Raw genomic sequence first — 22,291 nt, 5'->3', positions numbered from 1 at the left:
CATAGTTCTAGTTACTTTCCCATGAAAGTTCTATAAACATAGGTTGTTCATCACATTCCTTCTAAGAAATGTCTTTTGATGGATGTTTTGCATGACCAGTGTGCTTGGCAAGGTGGTAATTTAATTATCCAATCCCTGATCATTGTCAAGAATCTATAAATATTGGAGTCAGAGAATAAAGGTTACTTCTTTCCTGTTCTAACACTGAAAGGTGTTTGTGTGAATTATTTTGTGTCCTTTAGCGACATATGGTGACACCGATGTGCACTGCAGGTAAAAGTTGTGGTGTAGCTCTGGTGAGTTGTCTCTCTTTCTTTGAAATGGCCTCCCTTAGGTCCTTGCCAACTGATACATTGGTACTGGAATTCTGGCAAGGTTTACTGGATAGGAAGCAGATCGACGTCTCAGAGGATGCTTTTCAGCGATTGTATTATGTCCGGCGTGAAGGCTTTTTTCCTATGGTTGAGAAAGCTTTTTCGAAGCAAGCTTGGGATTCATTAAAAGATTCCCTAATTCAGGCTGTGCCTGCAGGGTGTAATGTGGAAAAAGCGGAACTCCTACTGACCTGGAGGCAATGTGACCAAGCTCCAGGGAGCTGTGAGTCCTCTTCTGACAACTCAGTGGGAAGTTTCTCTGAATTGGATGAAGGGGACAGGATGAATTCTGGCTTTAGGAGTGGGGAAGAGTTCTCTCCCTCCCCCCATGGCACTGTGCTGGGGGAAGGCTGTATCTTGGATTGGGAGGTCGGCTCCCCTGGGGTGGCTTGGGCCCCCAGTGAGCTGGACCCCCAGACCAGCAGGTGGGCAGGAACCAGTGGGCTCTTGGTAGTCCCATGGAGCTGGTGGGCGTGGCCCTGCCTCGCCCGGCGCCCAGGAGGCGGAAGAGCGAGGCAGAGTCGCCTTCCCTGTGTGCTTTTCCGGCACTGGGAGGTGGGGAGCCGCTAGGGAGTGAGCCCACACCATTCCTGGAGGTGGAATCAGTGACGATTCCGTGCCCTCATTGTAGAAAGGCTGTGACATATGCCCTAGAGGTTGAAGGGGCTGGATCAGGCTCCATGCCGGCTGCCACACATGCACAGGCAGAAGCAGTCCTGGAGGGCGGGGGTTTGATTGATTTTCTCTCAGACCCTGTCCCAGTGGGTGGGGCACCCGTGCCACTCCACGCAGAGCGGCCAGTGCCGGCCATTGGGTTTTGCATCAATGGTGGGACCCTGCTGGGGGCGGTGCTGGAGGCCTCCCCTCATGTGCCAGCTTTGCTGGGCATGTGGGGGGCAGCTCCGGCTGTGGCGCAGAAACCAGGATGGATTCCACTGGTTCTGCACTGCAGTGTCATCCCCCCGCAAGCCTGGGACAGCCCTTGGCAGCGGAGCGGGGCAGTGCCGCAGCTCCACAGGCCATGCCCCTCTCTGCGCCCCGTTCCCCCCCCGCCTTGCTGGGGGAGGGACGCACCGGGCTGGCTCTGCCCCGTCCCGCCTCGGGTTCCTATGTACCACCTGAACCCACAGCTGGGGTGGGGATGCCACTGCCGTCTCCCACGGCTGCGTCGGCCACGGCAGATACGGGCCCCGCATTGTTTACTCTTGGCGCAGTTAGAGACACGATCATCAAGAAGCCAATGACCCCCAGGGACAGAGGGCTCCAGGCTGGTGGAGCTTCTTCAGCTGGTCTATGGACTTTACCCCCCTGCCAAATGACGGTGCGTCCGAGAAATCATGCGCAATTTTGGGGAGCTGTGAAAGCCAAGGTTGATGAGGTGGCTGGTTGTGATTCCGAAAATAGGTCCCTGGAGGGCGGAGATAAATTCTCTGACACTGCTAGTGCTTCATGGGCTGTGATGCCAAGTGCTGTTGTGGTGACTCCACAGCCAGGTGCCTGCCCCTGTCTCTGGGGAGTCCATGGGACAGAACATAGCAGGTGTGGCCGTTCTTCCAGATGGTTATCAGGCATTCCCTGCAATTCAGGGTGCAATTCAAAGAACCCATCAACTATTACCGTGGAAGGACCTGACAAATCTCTGTGAGGCAGCTGAAAAACATGGGTTAGGGTCAAGTGAAGTCATGCAAGCACTTCGAGTTCTTGTTGGTGATGTACTGTTACCTTATGACATCCGGAGTCTGGCTCGTGTTCTTTTTAAGCCAGTTGAATACAATATTTTTGAATCACAATGGGCTCAGTTGGCATGCCAAATAGTACAGCAGAATACTGCCTTGGGTCAGCGAAATCCCAGGCGTGCGATTGGATCTGATGCTCTGCTGGGTACGGATGGCTTTGTTGACATTAATAGGCAGGCTGGTCTTGACCCTATTGTGCTTGAGCAATGCGAAGAGATGGGCATAGCAGCATTAGTGCAGACCATAGAAATGGCCACCCCAAAGGAGCCCTTTGTGACTGTCGTCCAGGGGGCTGACGAATCTTTTCTGCAATTTGCAGATAGGCTGACTGCTTCTGTAAAGAGGCAGGTGCATGATCGCGAGGCAAGACGGCTCTTGCTCAAACACCTCATGGAAAGTAACTGTAATGCCGAATGTAGGAAGATCATTGGGATGCCCCATGGTGATCCCTCACTATCAGAAATGGCACGGGCTTGTGTAAAGTTAGGTATCGTTGATGATGACTACCATGGCTGCTGTTCTGCGGCTGGCCTGGATGGGGCTGCAGGGCGGGCAGCGAAAGCAAGGAAATGCTCAGGCCAGCAGAAAACGGGGAAAGAAAGTACAGGGGGTGACAACTCCGTTGTTTTTCTGTGCTTGGTGTGGAAAGCCGAATCATGCCACGAATGTTTACAAGACGAAAGTTCATGCCAATGGCCGGCCTTTGTCTTGCTCGGGAAATGGGAAGCAGAGCACGACGGAGAGACGTGCTAAGACACAAGCCTCTCTTCACACCCTGGAGCCAATGGAGGTCTGCTTGGCCAGCTCGTAGCCAGCACCTGCGGCTCAGCAGGCCTTGATGTCTGCACAGCAGACATGGTTGTTTTAGACTCTTGCAGAATGCACAGAGTTCCCTTGGATGCTTTTGGTCCCATGGGTGAGGGCATGAGTGCTTTTCTCAGGGGAAGATCTAGTACCACTGCCCAGGGCATCATTGTGCACCTGGGAATCATTGATTCGGATTTCAAGGGACAAATTTATGCCATGGTTTTCACGCTCAGCCCCCCGTCATTATCCCTGCAGGAACCAGACTTGTTCAACTTGTGCCTTTTAAGTCTTGTGTTCGCAGAGTGGAGGACTGGCTGTGGGGAGATGGCAGCTTCGGGTCCACTGGGCCACCTCAGGTTCACTGGACCGCTGTCCTGATGGCCAAAGATCATCCTGAGTGGGTCTGCAGCCTGTCCATCCCTGGTGAGACACTGCCAGAGGTTAGCCTCCGCAGACTTCTTGACACTGGCCCGGACATCACTATTGTCAGACTTGCCGACTGGCCCCCAGAGCAGCCCTTGGAACCGGTGCGGACGTCTGTCGCGGGGTTGGCAAGAGCAGCACAATGCTATGTGAACCAGAGGCCCATGTTCATCACAAACCCAGAGGGTAACACTGCCATGGTTTGGCCTCACGTTGCAAATTACTCTCGAATAAATCTCTGGGGGAGGGATGTTCTGGCTGCATGGGAAGTACACATTGAGACGGATGTTTGATGGGGGCCAGTGTGATGGAGGGTGCAAAGTGTCCTACGCCTCCTATACAGTGGCTGGTGGACAAAACTGTTTGGGAGAACCAATGGCCCCTCCCTCAAGATAAATTAGTCACCCTTCGTGATTTGGTGCAGGAACAGTTGGACCAGGGTCATCTGGAGCCTTCTACCAGTCCCTGGAACACTCCTGTTTTCTGCATCAAGAAAAAACCTGGGAAATGGAGGTTGCTACAAGACCTCCAGAAAGTTAATGCTGTGATGGAAAGCATGGGGAAGTTGCAGGTTGGAATGCCGTCACCCACCATGCTTCCTGCTGATTGGCCAGTCCTCTTTGTGGATCTGAAGGATTGTTTCTTTACAATTCCTTTGCATCCTGATGACAGATCAAAATTTGCCTTCTCATTGCCAGCTGTCAATAATGCTGAGCCCACACAGAGATATCAATGGAGGGTTTTACTGCAAGGCATGCGAAATTCACCAGCCATTTGCCAATGGTATGTGGCTCAAGCCCTATCTGGAGTTTGCCAGCAGTTTCCTGATGCTCATCTCTATCATTATATGAATGACATATTGGTGGCTGCATCCACCCAGGATGAACTGCTGAGGATACAGCCTCAGCTGATCAATGTCTTGCACTCTCATGGGCTGCAAGTAGCTCCAGAAAAGGTTCAGCAACAACCTCCTTGGAAATATTTGGTGGTCAAAATTTTGGAACAAACAGTCCAACATCAAGAGGTACAATTTGTACATTCAGTAAAGACACTGAATGATGTCCAAAAATTGGTAGGTGTCGCCACTTGGTTGCATCCATATTTGGGACTGACCACAACACAACTGTCTCCCTTGTTTGATCTGTTAAAGGGAGACTCTGATTTAAAGTCACCTTGGACACTGACCCCAGAGGCATGGCAGGTGCTGGAGGACGTCCAGTGAACAGTATCTGCTCACCAGGTCTATCGCATTGATCCTTCCATTGATGTCACTGTTTTCATTACCACTCCAGATTTGCATCCCACGGGTATCATTGGTCAATGGAATGACAAATAGTCCAATCCCTTGCATGTCCTGGAATGGGTCTCCCTGCCCCATCAGCCGCAGAAGACGGCAACTGCATTGTTTGAGCTGATAGCTTGCTTGATAATCATGCCAGCAACAGTGTTTGCAATTGATGGGTGCGGATCCTGCAAAGATTGTGCGCCCAGTACCACTGGGGGACTTTGACTGGAGCTTTACAAACAGGATTTCCATGCAAAGTGATCTGGAACACTTTTCTGGGCAGACCACTTATCATCTGCCCAGCCACAAGCTATTGCAAGTGGAAAAATTCACTGAAATTTCTTTGCAGCCCAAAAATAGTCAGGAGCCTGTGCAAGGACCCACCATCTTTACTGATAGTTTGGGGAGGACTAAGAAGGCCATTGCTATCTGGAGTGATGGATCCGAGTGGCAGGTTTTGGAAGATCATGATGATGGGTCAGCCTAATTGGTGGAATTATGGGCTGCTGTCATGGCATTTCAGAAGTTTTCCCAGGCACCTTTCAATTTGGTCACAGCCTATGTGGCTGATATAGCCCAGCAGTTGGTTCATTCAGTTCTGAAGGAAGTCAGCAATCCTGACTTGTTTCATTTACTAAAGACCCTGTGGTGTGCCATTCAGGCCCGGGTGCATCCGTACTACGTTCTGCATGTGAGGAGTCATACCAATTTGCCAGGGTTCATTGCAGAAGGTAATGCGAGAGCTGACAAGTTGGCTAACCCTGCGTAGGTTGCACCTCAGCCTGATACGCTTGTGCAAGCCAAGGCATCGCATGGGTTTTTCCACCAGAACGCACATACTTTGCAGAAGCAGTTTCAGTTGACATCAGCTGAGGCCCATGACATTGTTGAGTCTCGTGACGACTGTCATGCGTTTGCTGTACCTTTGCCAGCAGGGGTAAACCCCAAAGGCCTTAGGGCCTTGGAGCTTTGGCAGACAGATGTCACACAACTTGCCAAGTTCAGCCGGCTCCGGTATGTGCACGTCAGTGTGGACACTTTCTCCTCTGCAATGTGGGCTTCCACTCACACAGGAGAAAAGACCCACAATGTCATTGCCCACTGGAGGCAGGCTTTTGTCATTTTAGGCGTACCTTCTGCTGTGAAGACCGATAATAGTCCTGCTTACGCCTCTCAGAAGGTGCGGCAGTTCCTGCACTTGTGGGGTGTGTCACACAAGTTTGGTATCCCTCATTCTCCGACAGGTCAAGCTATTGTAGAACGTGCTCATGATACACTAAAACGAGTTCTACAGAAGCAAAAACGGGGAATGCAGAGTGAAACCCCACACAGCCAGTTGGAAAAAGCTTTACATACCATCAATCACCTCACAGTGCTGCAGAACTCCAGTAACCTGGTCATGTTGAACCATCAACTTTAATTGCAAGCTTTGGATGAGACGCATCAGCCTCAAGCGAAGGTTCAAGTGAGGAATTTAGTCACCAAACAATGGGAAGGTCCCTATGACCTTATCACTTCAGGACGCACGGGTATGCATGTTTATCCACAGATACTGGGGTACACTGGGTACCTGCAAAGTGCGCTCGTCCTGACCTGTGACCACAAAGGCGAAATCCGGCCGACGAGCAGGTTGAGGACCGTGACCAAACTGAAAGTCATCAAATGGATGGGCCATCGGATGATAACTCAGATGCAGATGACGTGAGTGATCACCCCGATGGCCCATCCACAAGCAGACACTGACGCTGAAAACGTTTTCATTTTTGATATTTTTGTAATGGAGAAAGGGTGAGATACCATCCTGAAACTAGAGCCTTCTGATTGTTTAGAACATTGTTTATTTTCTTTGTTATTTTCCTTTTGATTGTTTAGAATATTGTTCATTTTCTCTGTTCATTTTTCTTTTCCTCTTTTAAAGGAGAAAGGGTGAGATGTCGCCCTGAAAACTAAAACCTTCTGATAATGTTTTCATAGTTCTAGTTACTTTCCCATGAAAGTTCTATAAACATAGGTTGTTTATCACATTCCTTCTAAGAAACGTCTTTTGATGGACGTTTTGCATGACCAGTGTGCTTGGCAAGGTGGTAACAATTATCCAATCCCTGGTCATTGTCAAGAATCTATAAATACTGAAGTAAAAGAATAAAGGTTACTTCTTTCCTGTTCTAACACTGAAAGGTGTTTGTGTGAATCATTTTGTGTCCTTTAGCGACATATATTGTTGCTTCTTTCTTAAGCATGAAATGCATTATGGATGCTGAAAGCAGGCAGGGAACACAGAGCCTGTGTGAAACTAAGTCACACAAGCTTCTCACTCTGGCCTGAGAAAGCATAAGGAGGAATCCAAACAGTCCTTGGAGAAAGACAACAACCTTTGCAGGTGTTGTTTAGGATCCTTGTTGTTTACTTGCATGAAACAGTCAAGGGGTGGTGTTCCACTTGACCAATGATGGTGATGTGTAAGTTTAATGACTGGTGAGAGTTTTACCTCTCAGACCTTCTCGGGCCTGTCTATAAAAGAACATCTGGAATAATAAAACTTGCTCTCTTCAGCAACTGTTGTGGTTTTAAAGCAGCAACTAAAAAATCACTAGAAAACTTACTTATTTCTTGCTGTGAGATATGGATTAGAACAAGAGCAAAACAGGATTAAAACTTAAAAGGAACAAAGAAAGTTTATTAACAAAACTACAAGAATAAGAAAACCAGAATAAAACCTCCAGAATACCCTTTTTTCCCCCACTACCCAACCATTGCCTTGTTCACATGATAACATAGAGACAAAAAAACTTTGGTGTTTACAACAGTCCCAATTCTTGCTACAGTCTTTCCATTAGTCTTTGTAGAGAAACAGAAGACTTCTTCTGCTAATCTATGGAGTCTCTCACAAGAAAACTATTTCTGTTATAGCTTTCTATTTCTCTGATGCCAACTGCCTGGAAATCCGCCATCAGTTGTCTCCTTCCATTTCACATCACTCTGAGGTGTGTTATAGGTCAAATGAGTCAAGGGATGTCATTTTTAAGGATGAGTTATTCAAAGGCAAAAGTTCTCTTCATCTGTTTTTGTGATCCCCCCTGGAAACAGAAATTTTCTCTTTGCCTCTTAAAACTCACAAATCTTCAACTATTACTTCTCCCCCTCTGTTCCAGAACCTCACTATATCAGAACTACTCCACCTTTTGCTCAAAATCCACACTTTGAACACTCCATTCCTCCCAATATACTCTGTCATGAATTAAAGGAGCTTTTTTCAGAACACTATTGTCCATCTCCATAGCTTTAACAGAAAAATATTTCACCTTATTAAAGCATCTCCTTATTCTCTCTTTCCCATCTAAAACTTAATTCTTTTCTTCACTGTCTTTGACGGTTTTATGTTATCTTCTTCATGTTGATGATCCCTCTCTCTCTCTTCCCCTCTCTCTGGGAAAAAAAGGAGTAATCTGTAAGTCTCATACAGGTAGTAAAAAAGTTAAAGTCTTGGAAAGCTGCAGATGTTCATGGTGTCAGGTTTCAGTTCAGCGGCAGAAACTGCAAACTAAGTCAGTCTGGCCGGCTCCATTTCTCCCCCCCTGCCCTCTGCTGCCTTGTCCGGCCTGGAGGCGGGGGGGGGAAGAGGCCGAGATGGAGCCCTGTTACCTCGTCAGAAGCCAGAAACCAAAGAGAACAAGAGAGCCCTGGACTTACATCTTAAGGTGGTGTTCACAAGTTGATCTCACTTCTCAATGGTTCAAACTGCCGCCAATTCTCAGAAATGACCAATAATTGGTCAGGAAAAAAAACTCCCATCAGCCTCCAGCAGCTTCAACTTCCCTAGCTTCCAAAGCTATCTTAAAGGTAAAGTCACCACAGGACAACAACCCAGCCAGAGAGTCTGTGTTGTACTTTCCACCGTTCCTAATATAGTGCAACAATGCATCACTCCATTTGCAACAAAACTAAAAACCTCCATGCAGTTATCATATAAAACAAGGGCATGAAACACATAGATCAAGGAGATACAGTTGAACAAACTACCCAAAACACTGTTATGGAATATATCTCAGGTTCACCAAAGAATTTTTCACATTTCAATAAAATTTGTGTTGTTTACTGCTGTAAAAATATATTTTGTTAAAAATCTCTGCGACCTCGCATTTACCAGGAGAAAAAAACAAAACAAAAATGGCTGCTTACTCATTTTAATGCCATTTGTCCTAAATTAGGGGCTCCTGCCACCACAACTGTCAGTGACAGATTTCACCAAATAGGCAGACTGGCAACATGTGGCGGTAGTTTCTAACCACTAGTGAAATGCGATAGAAAGCATTATAGACTAAGCATACTGCAGAATCCTAGCAAACATCCATTAGTCCAGCTCATATCTCTACAGAGCACATTAAAAAAAATGGGGATACAGTGCAGGCATATACCAGACTCATTACAGACAGGGTAACTATAGAGCCACTACAGAGAGAATCAGGTGCATTTCTGGACTTGTTTAGCTGCAGTGCTAAACCAGGAAGCAGTTGTGGTAAGAAAACCCATGGATCAAAAAAATAAGGCAAGTAGACAGATCTAGACATTTTTTGTTTCCATGCCAGATGTATAAAATGCTGGAAACAATTAGAACTGACAAAGCTTTAAAACAAAGAACAAGAAAAGCCCAAGTCTCCAACTCAGACACTGGAAGCCTTATCACAGAATATGCTGAGTTGGAAAGGACCTTCAAGGACAACAGAGTCCAATTCCTGGCCCTGCACAGGACACCCCAACAATCCCATCCAATGCCTGAGAACATTGTCCAAACACTTCTTGACCTCTGGCAGCCTCAGTGCCATGACCACTTCCCTGGGGAGCCTGTTCCAGTGCCCAACCACCCTCTGGCTGAAGAACCTTTTCCTAATATCTAACCTAAACCTCCCCTGACACAACTTCAGACCATTCCCTTGGGTCCTGTTACTGGTCACCAGAAAAGAGATCAGTGCCTGCCCCTCCTCTTCCCCTCACAAGAAAGTTGTCAACTGCAATGAGGTCTCCTCTCAGTCTCCTCCAGGCTGAACAAGCCAAGGGACCTCAGCCACGCCTCATGAGGCTTCCCCTCAAGGCCCTTCATCATTTTTGTTGCCCTCCTTTGGACACTCTAATAGTTTAATATCTCTCTTATATTTTGGTACCCAAAACCACCTCCAGGACTTGAGGTGAGGCCACCCCAGTGCAGAGTAGAGCAGGAAAATCACCTCCCTTGGCCAGCTGGTGATACTGTGCTTGATGTCCCCCAGGACACAGTTCGTCCTCCTGGCTGCCAGGGCACTGCTGACTCATATTCAACTTGCCATCGACCAGAAGCCCCAAGCCCCTTTCTGTGGCACTGCTTTCCAGCATCTCATTCTCCAGTCTGTCCGTACATCCAGGGTTGCCCCATACCAGATGCAGAATCTGGCACTTGCCCCTGTTAAACTTCATATGGTTGGTGATTGCCCAGTTCTCTAATGATCCAACCTGACTTTCTCCATATACTAGAACTTAATAGAATGCCTCCTCCACTGCTCCTGCTAACACAGTGGAAAAATACTAATTTCCTTTACAAATATCTCCAACCTGGCTTTACCATATAATCAAAAAAAACAAAGGATATGGAGTTCTAGAATAAACTGATTACAAAAAAAAACATTTAAGTGATCACTCCTGCTCCATTATAAAGATGATCCTTTATCCTGAATTTCTTCTAGCTTCACTTTCATTTATCAGATCTTTCTAGCATGTTTTGTTTCCTATTAACAGGTCAAGTAAGAAAAAAATGATCCTGATTATTAAAGTACAGATTCCTAGAAGGACTGTAGCATATAAGCTAATATGCACTCACATTTAATTGCTGTGATTTTTTGAGACTATTTTAATTTATTTTTCCAATGGTTTAAGTAGTTCCAACTAGAGGAAATGCATTTAGTAACACATTTTTAATATATTTAACTATAAATATTATAACATTTTCATGAATCATAATCAAGTGTAAAACCATGTAATCCTATCTTTTATTTTCCCACATCCACACCCATTACAGATTATAAGAGGAATATGGCTCTTTGCTAGACTCACTCCACTAAGTCTGTGGCTTTCTTGTGCCAGGGAGCCTATAACTGGACACAGCACTCAACATGTGGCCTCACCAGTGCTAAGCAGAGAAGGATGAACTCTCTTCAACTTGCTGGCAACACCCTTCCTGATATAGCCCAGGGTGTTGTTGGACACCTTTGTTGTGAGGATGCATTGCTGGCTCATGGTCAGTTTGCTGCCCAACAGGACTCCCAGTTCTTTCTCTGCTGAGCCGTTTACCAGCTGGTCAGGTCCCAGCCTGTACTGGCATACACAGTACTACTCCCCTGTGGACTCTGTGTCTAACTCTGAAACAGAGAGCCTGTAGAAATTACAGGCCACATAGCTCTCAGTCCTGCCTGAGAAGCTAGCCTGAGAAATTCATGGGAGTATTCAAAACAATTCTCAGAGACAGAAAACAGCCTTGCCAGGTGCTGTTTGTCTGTCCTTTGTTTTCTTTGCAGGAGAAAGTCAGAGGGTGGTGTGCACCACTGACCAATGATGGTAATGTAGTGGTTTGCTAACCAATGAGAGTTTCCTTTCTGTACTTTCCACGGATCAGTCTATAAAACAGAGCTGAAATAATAAACTATGAGATATTCTCCTAACCGACTCCATGAGAGTCTGTGTTGCTCAATCCCAGCCGTTCCTAATAGAGCGACACTCCCCAGATGTAGGACTTCACATTTTCCCCTTTACTGAACTTCATAAGGGTCCTCTGTCCAGGTTCCTCTGAATTGCAACATAAATATCTACTGTATCAGCCACTCCTCCACATTTTGCATTATCTACAAACCTGCTGAGGGTAAATTCTGCCCTATGTCCAGGTCATTAATGAAGATGTTAAACAGTACTGGATCCAGTACTGAACCCTGGGGTTACAACACTAATGACTTCCTTCAAATGGCTTTTGTGCCACTGATCACAACCCTAACAGGCTGGGCCTGACCATTTGGCCAGCTTCTGATATACGTCATTGTTCACTTCTCTAACACATACTTTTTCAGCTTCTCTATGAGTGTGTCAGGGAAGACAGTATCAAAAGCCTTACTGAAGTCAAGATAACCAACACCCATTGCTTCCTTCATCTACCAAGCTAGTCAGCCTGCTTTAGAGAGCTACTAGCTTGGTTAAGAATTATTTCCCCTTCATAAAAACCATGCTGACTGCTCCCACTTACCTCCTTGTCCTTCATATATTTGGAAATGGCTTCCAGAATTACTTGCTCTCACCTTCCCATGGACCAAAGTGAGATTGACCAACATGTAGTTCCCTGGATCCTCCTTCTTACAATTCTTGACGACAGGATTGACATTTGCTGTCTTCTAGTACTCAAGAACTCTCCCAATCCCCATGACCTCTCAAAGATACTCAAGAACGGACCAGCAATTATATCAGCCAACTCCCTCTGCACACATGGGTGCATCCCATCATGCCCCATGAACTTCTGTATATCTAAGTGTTTTCTAACCTGATCCTCTTCCATTGAGGGTGGAGAAAAAAAGCACAACAGATCGTAAGGATGACAAGGATATGAGATCAAAGACCATCTCCACCCAATTTTAAGGGCAGATTCTTTAACTCGTTTAACCAGTATTTAGCTGGCAAAGACAGCCCCATTGGTATTGAACAGATGCAACTTCAGGAAGGTCTATCTCTTCAGTGTATGAAATAAAAATATTTCCCTAGTTCAGAAATCTGTCTTCAATACTGTGATGGTACATCCCCTCCACCCTGTCATCATCCCCTCCCCCCAGGCCACACTATGATTGGAGACAGATTTCATTACTGTTGGCAAGATACACTTGATAACACTACGTGTCTGAACTACCTACACTAATTTGTCTAACACATTTTAAAATAATGCTAAAACTTAGAAAAAATCCCTGTCAGCTGAACCCATGTCACCAGAAACTAGACACAAGGAAAAATAGTTCTGCATTTTTAGCTTACATACTTCTCACATTCTGTGGATAGCCTAAATGATTTTACAGGAAGCAGTTTCCATTACACTAGGTATTTAAGAGATTAGTAGAAGATTAAAATAAAAGGTAATATAAACTCAAATAGGTAGAGATACTTGAAGCTTGTAAGCAGAGTAGTAAAGTTATTAACAGAAAAAAAAGTGAGTTTTAAGACATGAATTCCCAAAGTTCGAAAGGAAATACAATTCAAATTTCTTGATGCTCCTTGAAGACCATTTAGAACTTCAGTCTACTGATTTGCTTTGAGAAATACATGAACAGAATGTTAAAAGCATGTGGATATATGTACATATGTAGTTTTCAGAAAATCTAAAATTAACATATATGCATATCTAAGTGGAACATACCCTATTATCTTTTACCTAACGCCTCACAGATTATTATTAGCATAAGAACAGCGTACCATAAATTGCATGCAGAACCTTAACTCCACCCCTCAACTACACAGTTGTTTGATAACACCCTCTATCAAATTTTTAGTATAAAATTCATAAATGGGGTAAAAGAAGGTTGTAAGTCATCAGAATTAAAATAGAGTGTTCTTATGACAGTGGAAAAATAAAAGATTATATATTACTCAGTGTCTCAAGTCTGTTGCTACTACTGCTTTGCTTGCTTGGTAATGAGCTATGGCAAGTGTATCACATCCTTATTAAGTCAGGAAGACAAACCAAGCATATATGAATTTCAGAGGGGACCACCAAGCAAGTCTGCATGACATCTTAGAAAACAGCAGCCATCTACAAGAAGGGAAAGGGAGACACGCAATTTTCTATGAGGGAATTAAAGTTGAATGTATACCAGATATGGCAAATACCAATTGTACTTCATTTCAGTACAAAAAAAGAAAACTACTTGCCAAGGTAATTTTTTTTCCTGAGGAAGTATCAGCAGCAGACAAAGTTCTCACTTAAACTGAGCAAGTCTGGAATTACAGAGCTACAGGATAAATTGACCCTTCAGCTCTCCCATCTTGGGCCAACTTCAAATATTTACTTCATCTACTTACCATTAGCCACAGAACTACAAAGTTTTGCTCTGAATTAGGCAAAGAAACTATGCTCAAATACTAACCATCAGGCTATACAGTCTCTTCAGAAATGTTCAGGATCTTTCTCAAACAAGCAGGCCATTAAAATAAGCTACTCTATTAGAAGTCTTTTTCCTTCTGCCACAAAACCCCCCACATTTTCTTTTAAACTGAAAATTTATGGTGATAAAAATATCCTTCCCTGTTATATCTAGTCAAGAGTAGTGCTAATTTGAAGTTGGTAAGTGTAAGTTTTAAACAATACTTTTTTTTAAACCTTATACATCTCAATTTTTATTCCCCTTAAAAAACACAGTTTAATAAAGATCTTCCTTACTCCATCATTCATTTAGTTTGAACAAAGCAAAATAAGCTAGTTTCAAGTTGTTATTTTGCTATCCAAAATTTGTAGGTTAATAAAAGAGAAAAGACTATTTGAATTCTAATACAAGCTTTACAAAGTTTTTGAAAATGGAAGCATTTCTACTGATCACAGATTCATGCAAAAGAGTGACACCTGCTTGAACTAAAGATTATTTATTTCCCTTCCTTTCTCTCAACTTAAATGCACAGCCACAACAAAAGACTAAGCTTCAAATTTTACAAACAACTTTTTAACACATGGAGAGGAAAATGCCTGTGCTGCTGCCACTCCCCATTCCCCCCTCCAACATTTCAGTGTAGAAGAGGGTTTACAGACATATGATAATTTACAAACAAGGTTAAGTTTGGATATGGCAATTCTCTCAAGCTCTTTGCTTCTCTAAAATTTACTCACTAAAGTTCAAAAGAAAAAAGTTTCTTATGGTAATACAACTAAATTTAAGAGAGAATTAATTTTTTTTTCCTCTTTATTTTTTGTTTTCTCATTTTTTAATCCCACCAATAATAAAGCTGTAGTTTCTGGTTTGTGCCTAAATTACAACAGTGCTATAATCTATTCCTTAAAAAATAGAACATAGCTCGGATGTAAAAATGCATTTGCATGAAAATCTGTTATATGAAAGTGTTTTTATATTTTGTAAATTTGATATAAAAGTTAATTTTTCATAGACTTTCCCAGCGGAACAGGAATATTACCAATGAAATTCTTCCAACTATATGCGAATGCAGTCAAAAAAAAACTTATTTTAAAACCTTAGAAGTACTTTTGTCCCAGGATATATTTGTACTACAGGCACTGAGGATCTCCTTGAAACTCAGCTGATTGACACATGGTTAATACTGGGGATAGAATTTAAAAATTAAAACCTGCTGTGTAGCTCTATGACCAATTTCAAAACATATTAAGTCAACATCCAAGAAATACAATATTGGGGAATCCCTCACACCCACTACCCAATAAAGAAAACAGATCTTTGGGTTCACAGGGTGGGAGGCTCTTTCTAATAAGGATTGGATTAATGATTGCAATTGAATTTACATTTTTGATGATTTGAATAACTAATGTATTACTCCTGTCTTTTCTCTTACTAACCACTCTATACATGTCACTCACCGTGGGCAACCCATAAATTGAAGAAACATTGGAAGAAAAGTCATTACAATGTTTAAGTCACAGGGTGGATTGTCAGAGACTGAAATATAGTTTATGACTTAAACATTTTCATGAAGGACTAATAGCAAAACTGCATTATAAAAGCTGCAGTCCACCACACCCTGAATAGGCCTTCTGACTGGAGCCCTGGACTGCTCAATGATGAAGATAAAGTAACAACTCAGGGCTGGGGAAAAGGATACATTCACAGAGCACAGGCTTAACACTTTTCGAATGGAGACCACAGCCCCAGGGCTATCAGCTGCCAGACCCTCACACCAAAGGGTGGGGGGAAGAGAGGCTTTTGGGTGTGTGTTGGAAAAGCCTCTGGTCAGAGGCCAAATTAACACCCATCCGCTGTGCAGACCAGCTCAGCTAAGGGGCCCCTTCACCCAGGAAAAGCTTATCCACAGCAGAGGGGGTGTCACGGCCGATCAAAGGCCCCCTCAAGGGTCCCCAGACCCTGCACCTGAGCACTGCAGATGATGCAACAGATCCATAGTATTGCAAGGGATGGTGTCAAACTGGCTCCCTGCAAGGGAGGCACGTGGGTGTTCCCATCTGGTCTAAAGCATATATTAATCCACTCGATTCTATACTCTTTGGTGTGATGGTGGTGGGTGACACTCACCACAAGAAGACCAGATGGAGGGAAGCAATGGGACGTCACTGAGACCCCCGAAAGGGTGATATATTTCTACCTAACCCCTGTCACTCTCTCCCTGTCCCCCCACCCTCCCACATCTTTCTTCCTTTTTTTGTCTCTTTTACTATTAAATAAAATATATCAAACTTTTGGCATCAACATCCAACTTGGTTTTGTTTTAATCATGTTTCTTGGGTATATTTTGAACCTTCAAAGTTCTTTTCATTTTATACACAGAGACTTTGTTTTCTTTGCTCTTCTGGGTTTAAACTGGATTGTATCACCATCCAATAGAGAACTGTTCTGATGAGCATTCTAACAGTGGACAATGAGGGAAAAAATATCCATTTGTTTCTTTAATTTACCTTCTTGTCTTATCTTTAAAAAAAACAAGTATGATAACTAAGGCTTCCTACAGAACAACATGGATGGGACAAAGTCCTCTGTCAAATTTGAGCAGTTCCAAGAGTTTTATGACATGCCAGGGTGTGAAAAGTGTATTGAATCAAACTCTAACAGTCAAGTTTTTAACCATAAAAAGCCAACACATCCTCTAATACAGACACGGCCCTAAAACCTAGCTTTACAGTGACTTAGCAAATACAAACAAAAACATGTAAGAAAAATCCACCTTCATTTCAACTTAGGACCTCAGTTCCTTAAGTGAGGATGAATCAGCTAAAGTGCACTTACTATCTTTGTTTAATATTAAGATCTAGAATGCTGGCAGACTTGGTGGGACACTGGTGTTCTAAAAATCCCAATCGCTTGCTCCTTATCGTATGATACCCTTTCCATATATAAATATGGTTCAAAAGCAATAGGGTTAATAACACTTTTGTAAATCAAATATTATTGTTACAAAAATCAAGACATCTTTTAGGAAATGTTTTAAAAAGCCAAAATTAATGAGAGCTTAGAATACCTTGACCATTACTTTTATCCAAAGAAGTTTTTGCTTTTTGCACTGCACCAAAAATATAATTAAAAAAAAAAAAAAAACTATTTTCTAACAGAGAATAAGTTCTTATTTGAAGGTAAACTACAACCAGGTTCTTTCTGCTTGAAATCCTACACTTGCATTACCATTTAGCAGAAAACTGGATAAATGCTAATCTCTTGTCCTCTGCAAGATTTGAAGTCCAAAAGCTGAAGCATTAGTGCACTAGCATCACCACCCAGTTCTGCATACATTATGTAACAAAATCACCAGGGCTGCTTTTGCACTTTGGAGTCTTCACAAGAACTTAAAGAAAAAGCAGTTGAAAAAGGCGGCAGTTTTAAAATATCCTCAGCATATAAAGCAGAAAACCAGTTCTATATTATTTCAACTGCTTTCCAGACTATTTTTACCCAAAATATGAAAGCCGATGATTGTGGAAGAGTTGATAGCATCACATAGGGAAACATACCAAGTCTCATTCAAGTTTATTTATAATAAAGTCTGCAAAGAATTCTCCTTGCAGGACAGAATTTACTCCTAGTACTAAAATATAAAGAACTAAAATCAACTTCCTCAGAAATTACAGATGAACTATCACTATCAAACCATTTTACCCGTACATTTTAAACAGAAAAATCTCATTAGAACAGAGAAAAAAAAAAAAGAGCTTAAAGTACATTAGCTTGTGAAGTACTAACAAAGTAAATATTTACACAATTTCCTAATATAATTTTACAGATTTTATTTATATTAAGTAAATTTAAACAGAAAAACTTCCACCAGCAGTTTTTTCAGAGAAGAATAGCCTACACCATTCAATATAATTTCTCAAGAAAGGTACTCACTTTAGAATTCTACCAGAATAAATGCATCAGTAAAAGAGTCAAGTTGCTGACAGTTATTCCAGTACAAAAGCTATGTTTACGTCAAGGTTTAAAGTATAATCTTTCCAGGGTAAGGACCTTATCTTCATAGCTGTCTGCAAACCACTTAACAGACTGTGAGCTGTCCTAAAGAAGGACCAGCATGCTAGGCATTTCCTCCTCAAGTCCTCACCCAAGCATGAATTTTGCTTAGGGTACAAGGGCACACGCCTGAATCTGTCAAATACATACACATACAAATAAGAACAACTGCACTTTTCAAATGCAAAACACAATGAAAAGAAAAAAAGAACTATCCTACCAGCAACCAGAAAAATGTAAAGAAAGTTAATAAAGCTAAAAAGCAGACTCTTCAAAACATACAGAAGATAAAGGAGTCCAGATAAAAATGTCACCCAAAATAGTAAGTGGAGAGAATGAAATTCCTTGATTTCAGTGAGAACCTTTTCTTGAGAGGTGTCAGATAGCACTGAAAGTTAATAGCTTGTAAAAGACAGACATCACTTTTTCTATGATTTAAAAAGTGAGTACTTGTATTACTATGTTTATGGCCACATAATAGACAAAATCTAATAAAACGGCCACTCACACCTGAATTTTTCCCATTTACCAAGTATTTTCAAGCAAAACACTGACTCAACTAAAAGAGAATGAGGAAGGTAATTCTGTTAGTGTGGTTATTTTACATGTGGCTCAGTTCATTCAGCCAAGCCCAGACATACCAAGACTCTATCTAGAAGAGCCCCAAGCAATTATAGAAACACTCCTATTTATGTTCCACAGTTTTCATGTTTCCAAAACAGCAAAACTGAAATATAAATTAACAAAACAGCAAAAACATTTAAAGAAGGCAAAAAACTGAAGCTAGGTCAACTTTTAGATATTGACAAAACAACACACAGAACAGAACTACTTCAGTGAGCTTAAAAATTTAAAATACTTATTTAGGTGCAAGTCTTTCATTTATGGTCAAAATAGCAAGTTACAGGGAAGAAAAAGGAAAAAACCACCACCATTGTAGTAACCTTTAGGCAGTTTCATATGCTTAAGATTACTTTTCTTCAAGGTTTTAACATAAGCTATCTTATGAAACATTTTTGCAGTGCCCTTAGATAAAACAATTTTTTTCATTAACTCACTATTATTAATATTTCAGTACTGCAGAAGCGCTGAAAAATTTTTGAAAAGGTTGCAACTAAAGGTAAACATGTCACCTTTACCAGACAGTCTGCCCAATAATATTTTAATTAATTAAAACTTTATGAATAATCACGGTGAGGTAAGGGGGAGAGAACTTAGTAAAATTACCTCTGACTTCTGAAATAAGTTGTTCTGTCCATCCTAATTTTCTTCAAAGCAGTAGTAATTCAGCTGAAAGCAAACCTACAAAAAACATAAATATATTCATTACAATATCTAAACTATACCTATATTCAAAAACTTTTAACCACTACAAAGGAAGGGGACAGCAATACATCTAACAATAACATGTAAAACTGGTTAGTTCACCACTATATTTTGTTTTGAATCCTTGCAAAAAGATTTTGGGGGAATTATTATGGTATACTTTCAAACTAATCCATCAGAATCAATAATTTCCATTACAGAATACGAAATTACTCTGAACCCAACCTTAAAATATCAACACATATAAAAGCCAGCTTGCATAGGCAGCAAATTAATTTTTGTAATAAAATCTGGCTTCCATAAGTGACAAACAACATTGGAATGAAATGAATTTTTGAAAGAAGTACATTATCAGTACCTTCATGCTGAAAAAATATTTAATACAAATTGAAAGACTTAGACACACAAGCTGTACAGTAGACTTGTTCAGTAAGCATAAAAGTTCATTGTTGTAATTAAAGTATTAATAGGAAGTTACCTAGCGATTCAGTCTAGATGTACATATTTTTAATCTCCATGAAAAACACTCATACTTACAAATTTCTTTTTGCAGCAATACATGTATTCTGCAAAGTCTTTAAAATACTCCATTAATTGTTAAAATGGTAAATAAAAGATTCTGCAAGCTCATTTCAATGTTTTCCAAAAAAAAGAATAACCACTATCTTCTAGGCAGTAATATTACTGGTTTAACTGTACCCTTGAAAAAACATTTTATCAGTAGAAAATTGATTTATGAACACTACAATACTTACCTAATCCAAGACGGCTGCATGAGGTATTAGTACTGCACGACTTATATTTTTCCAGTTTCTTTCCCTCAAGATAATATCCAGAGTTTTCATCAATACTACATTCATAGCTGTTTGACATAGATTTGACTTCATAGAAATCAGCTAACCATCCTTCCTGCTTACAGATTCTGCAAGACTATTTCCAAAATTCGCAAAGTCTCTGCCTTAAGAAGCTTTTTTTGTCCCTCTGACAGTTTCTTCGTTTGTCTATTCCATGTACATTTCACTATAAGAAGCATCAACTACAGGTGAAACAAATACACTTTTTATACCACAGCTGATGAAACCAAAAACCCAAATTTCAAATCTGAACTGAGGAACATTTCCTAGCTTCAGGTAACAGAGGCATTTGTAAACAACAGCTATCTGGATACCACCATATTGTTTATTGGCAAAAACATTTTTCACTAAAAATATTAAATTAAATATAAAAGGAAAAATTATAAGTAAATGTATATCAGCCACTCGATTTAGAAAGTAGGTCTCATTGCAAAATGACCGTAAGCTATATCAAAAAATAGGTGTAAAAATATCTGCCGTGAAACCTTTCAGCAACATCTACACAGTGACTTGGGCTGCATTTAGCTTGGAGTCAAAAGAACAGGTTATGGCTATGACTCAGAACGTGCATGGAAGAAAAAAGTAACTAAACGCAAAACAGCATTTTACTTTGGCAGGCAAAGTATTCAGAACTTAATAAATTTAGCTGTGTACCCATGCCACGTGGACAAAAGTGTCCAAGGGTGAGGTGCTCTGCACTACTAGAAAGAAAAAGCTCATGACTTCAACTTGCAATTCACTTCTCGGATGCCTAATAATTGTTTCAGAAGCCTTTTCAGGAGGAAGCACTTGGACAAATAATCCCAAATCCGTGTCCGATATTTCTCCCCTTTTACAAGAAACAACTGGTGCAGGACAGCTTCCCCCTTTTTTCCTCCCTACCAGCTGCAGCAAAAGGCTCCAAATATCCAGAACTCAGTAATGCAAATTGCCTAGGGGAAAAAGAACAAGAACAATCAGCTTTCCCACTGGAAATCTGAATTGGTATTAGACAAGTACATATAGTTGAATCTTAAAAGCAAACATATATGCAATCAGAGCCAAACCCGAGTAAAGAAGCCTCAGTTAAATATTCATTCACATCCTGAAGAAAGCAGCAGGCATATTTAACAGAAAATGCAGCGTATCAGCAAAAACGCTTTCCTGTCTCTAATTTCCGAGAATAATAAACAACCGTAAAAAAAGCATTTCTCGTTTTATTGGAAAAGATAATAAATCCGCAGAAGTCACCTGGGGAGGAAGGCGCTGATCTGGGCCAGGGATACCGAGCTTAAGCACAGAACAAGCAAAGAGGAGCGGCGGGAGCCGCCTGGGGAAGCCTCACCACTTCGGGGCTGGTTGCCTGTGAAGTGCGTCGGCAGACCCCCCAGCTCCCCAGCCCCAATCGGGACTTTTGGTGTGGAACAGCGGCTGCCCCCAAGAAGGACTCCGACAACCCACGCTGGGCACTCACCCTGACTTCCAGGGGGGCCGCGGCCCGCATTTAGGCACTCACCGGCCCCACCACTCCCATGTAACAACAGCGGCAGCCATCAACACTACGCCGGAGGCAGCTCCCCTTGACTGCCTCGCTACAGGGAAAAGAATGAGATTATACCCCCCACCCCCCACCCCACCCCACGCCAGGCCACACCTAACGGAGTCGGCCCCCTTCCACCACCTTAGAGCCGTGGGAGCCCCGGACTCGAGAATTACGCGCACCTACGTGCGCACACCCCTTACCCCGCACCCCACACCGCTCGCCTCACTCCCAAAATGGCGCCGCTCCGAGTCACAATCCTAGCAAGATAAGCCGCATGACCTCGTGAGTGTTCGGGGAGGAGTTTCCCGGCCGCCACCAAGGGTGAGAACCCGCCCTGCTGGCAGGAGCCTCCCCTGCCGCAACGTCATGGGAACAATACCGAACGTTCCGCGCGGGGCGGCGGGGAAATCCCTTGCCCCGCCGCCGTAATTAAATGTGCGGTGGCACAGCTCTGCAGTGTCACTCTTACTGACGCCAGCAGCTGGGCAGGAGAGTAGCCTGGGGAGAAGACGGGCACTGGGGAAGCAACGACATCCCTGGCTGGCGTTTCGCGCCGCTGCGGCCTGGATTGAGCACTGTAATGTTGAAACCGAGATGCGAGTCATACAAATCAGCTTGGGACCGCTGGAAAGTCCGTGCGCGTCATACGGCCAGGTGCCGGGCCCCCTGCGGGCCTGCGACTGCGGGCATGGAACGGCCAATGAGTGCAATCCTAGTCCCACCTGCCTCGAGAGTAACGTGGTCCGTGGCAGGGAGGGCACTGCTGCCCCCATAAGTGAG

At 42.8% G+C, this 22,291-nt stretch overlaps 1 protein-coding gene across 6 annotated transcripts in view; it reads right to left on the bottom strand.

Annotated features, from left to right (window-relative positions):
* LOC148183418 (vasculin-like) overlaps positions 1 to 21,794 on the bottom strand; it is a 120,951-nt gene extending 99,157 nt beyond the window's left edge. Inside the window, exons 1-4 of one of the 6 annotated variants that reach the window (XM_088061587.1) lie at positions 21,712 to 21,751; positions 20,872 to 20,921; positions 19,891 to 19,954; positions 19,037 to 19,111 (exon numbers count right to left, since the gene is read on the bottom strand). The gene's annotated coding sequence lies outside the window, so the exon portion shown is untranslated. Of the gene's footprint in view, positions 1 to 19,036; positions 19,112 to 19,890; positions 20,922 to 21,219; positions 21,577 to 21,711 lie in introns of those variants that run through there. The other 5 variants (XM_088061586.1, XM_088061585.1, XM_088061588.1 and 2 more) reach the window with 5 other exon arrangements.
* Between the last annotated feature and the right edge of the window lie 497 nt (positions 21,795 to 22,291).

The sequence above is a fragment of the Pseudopodoces humilis genome, chromosome 12, assembly GCF_049639895.1.
Source record: "Pseudopodoces humilis isolate 2021_Gansu_Grassland_sample_001 chromosome 12, ASM4963989v1, whole genome shotgun sequence".
Classification (NCBI taxonomy): Eukaryota; Metazoa; Chordata; class Aves; order Passeriformes; family Paridae; genus Pseudopodoces; species Pseudopodoces humilis.
The sequence above is the reverse complement of the archived record's forward strand: the minus strand, read 5'-3'. Positions and strand labels throughout refer to the sequence as shown.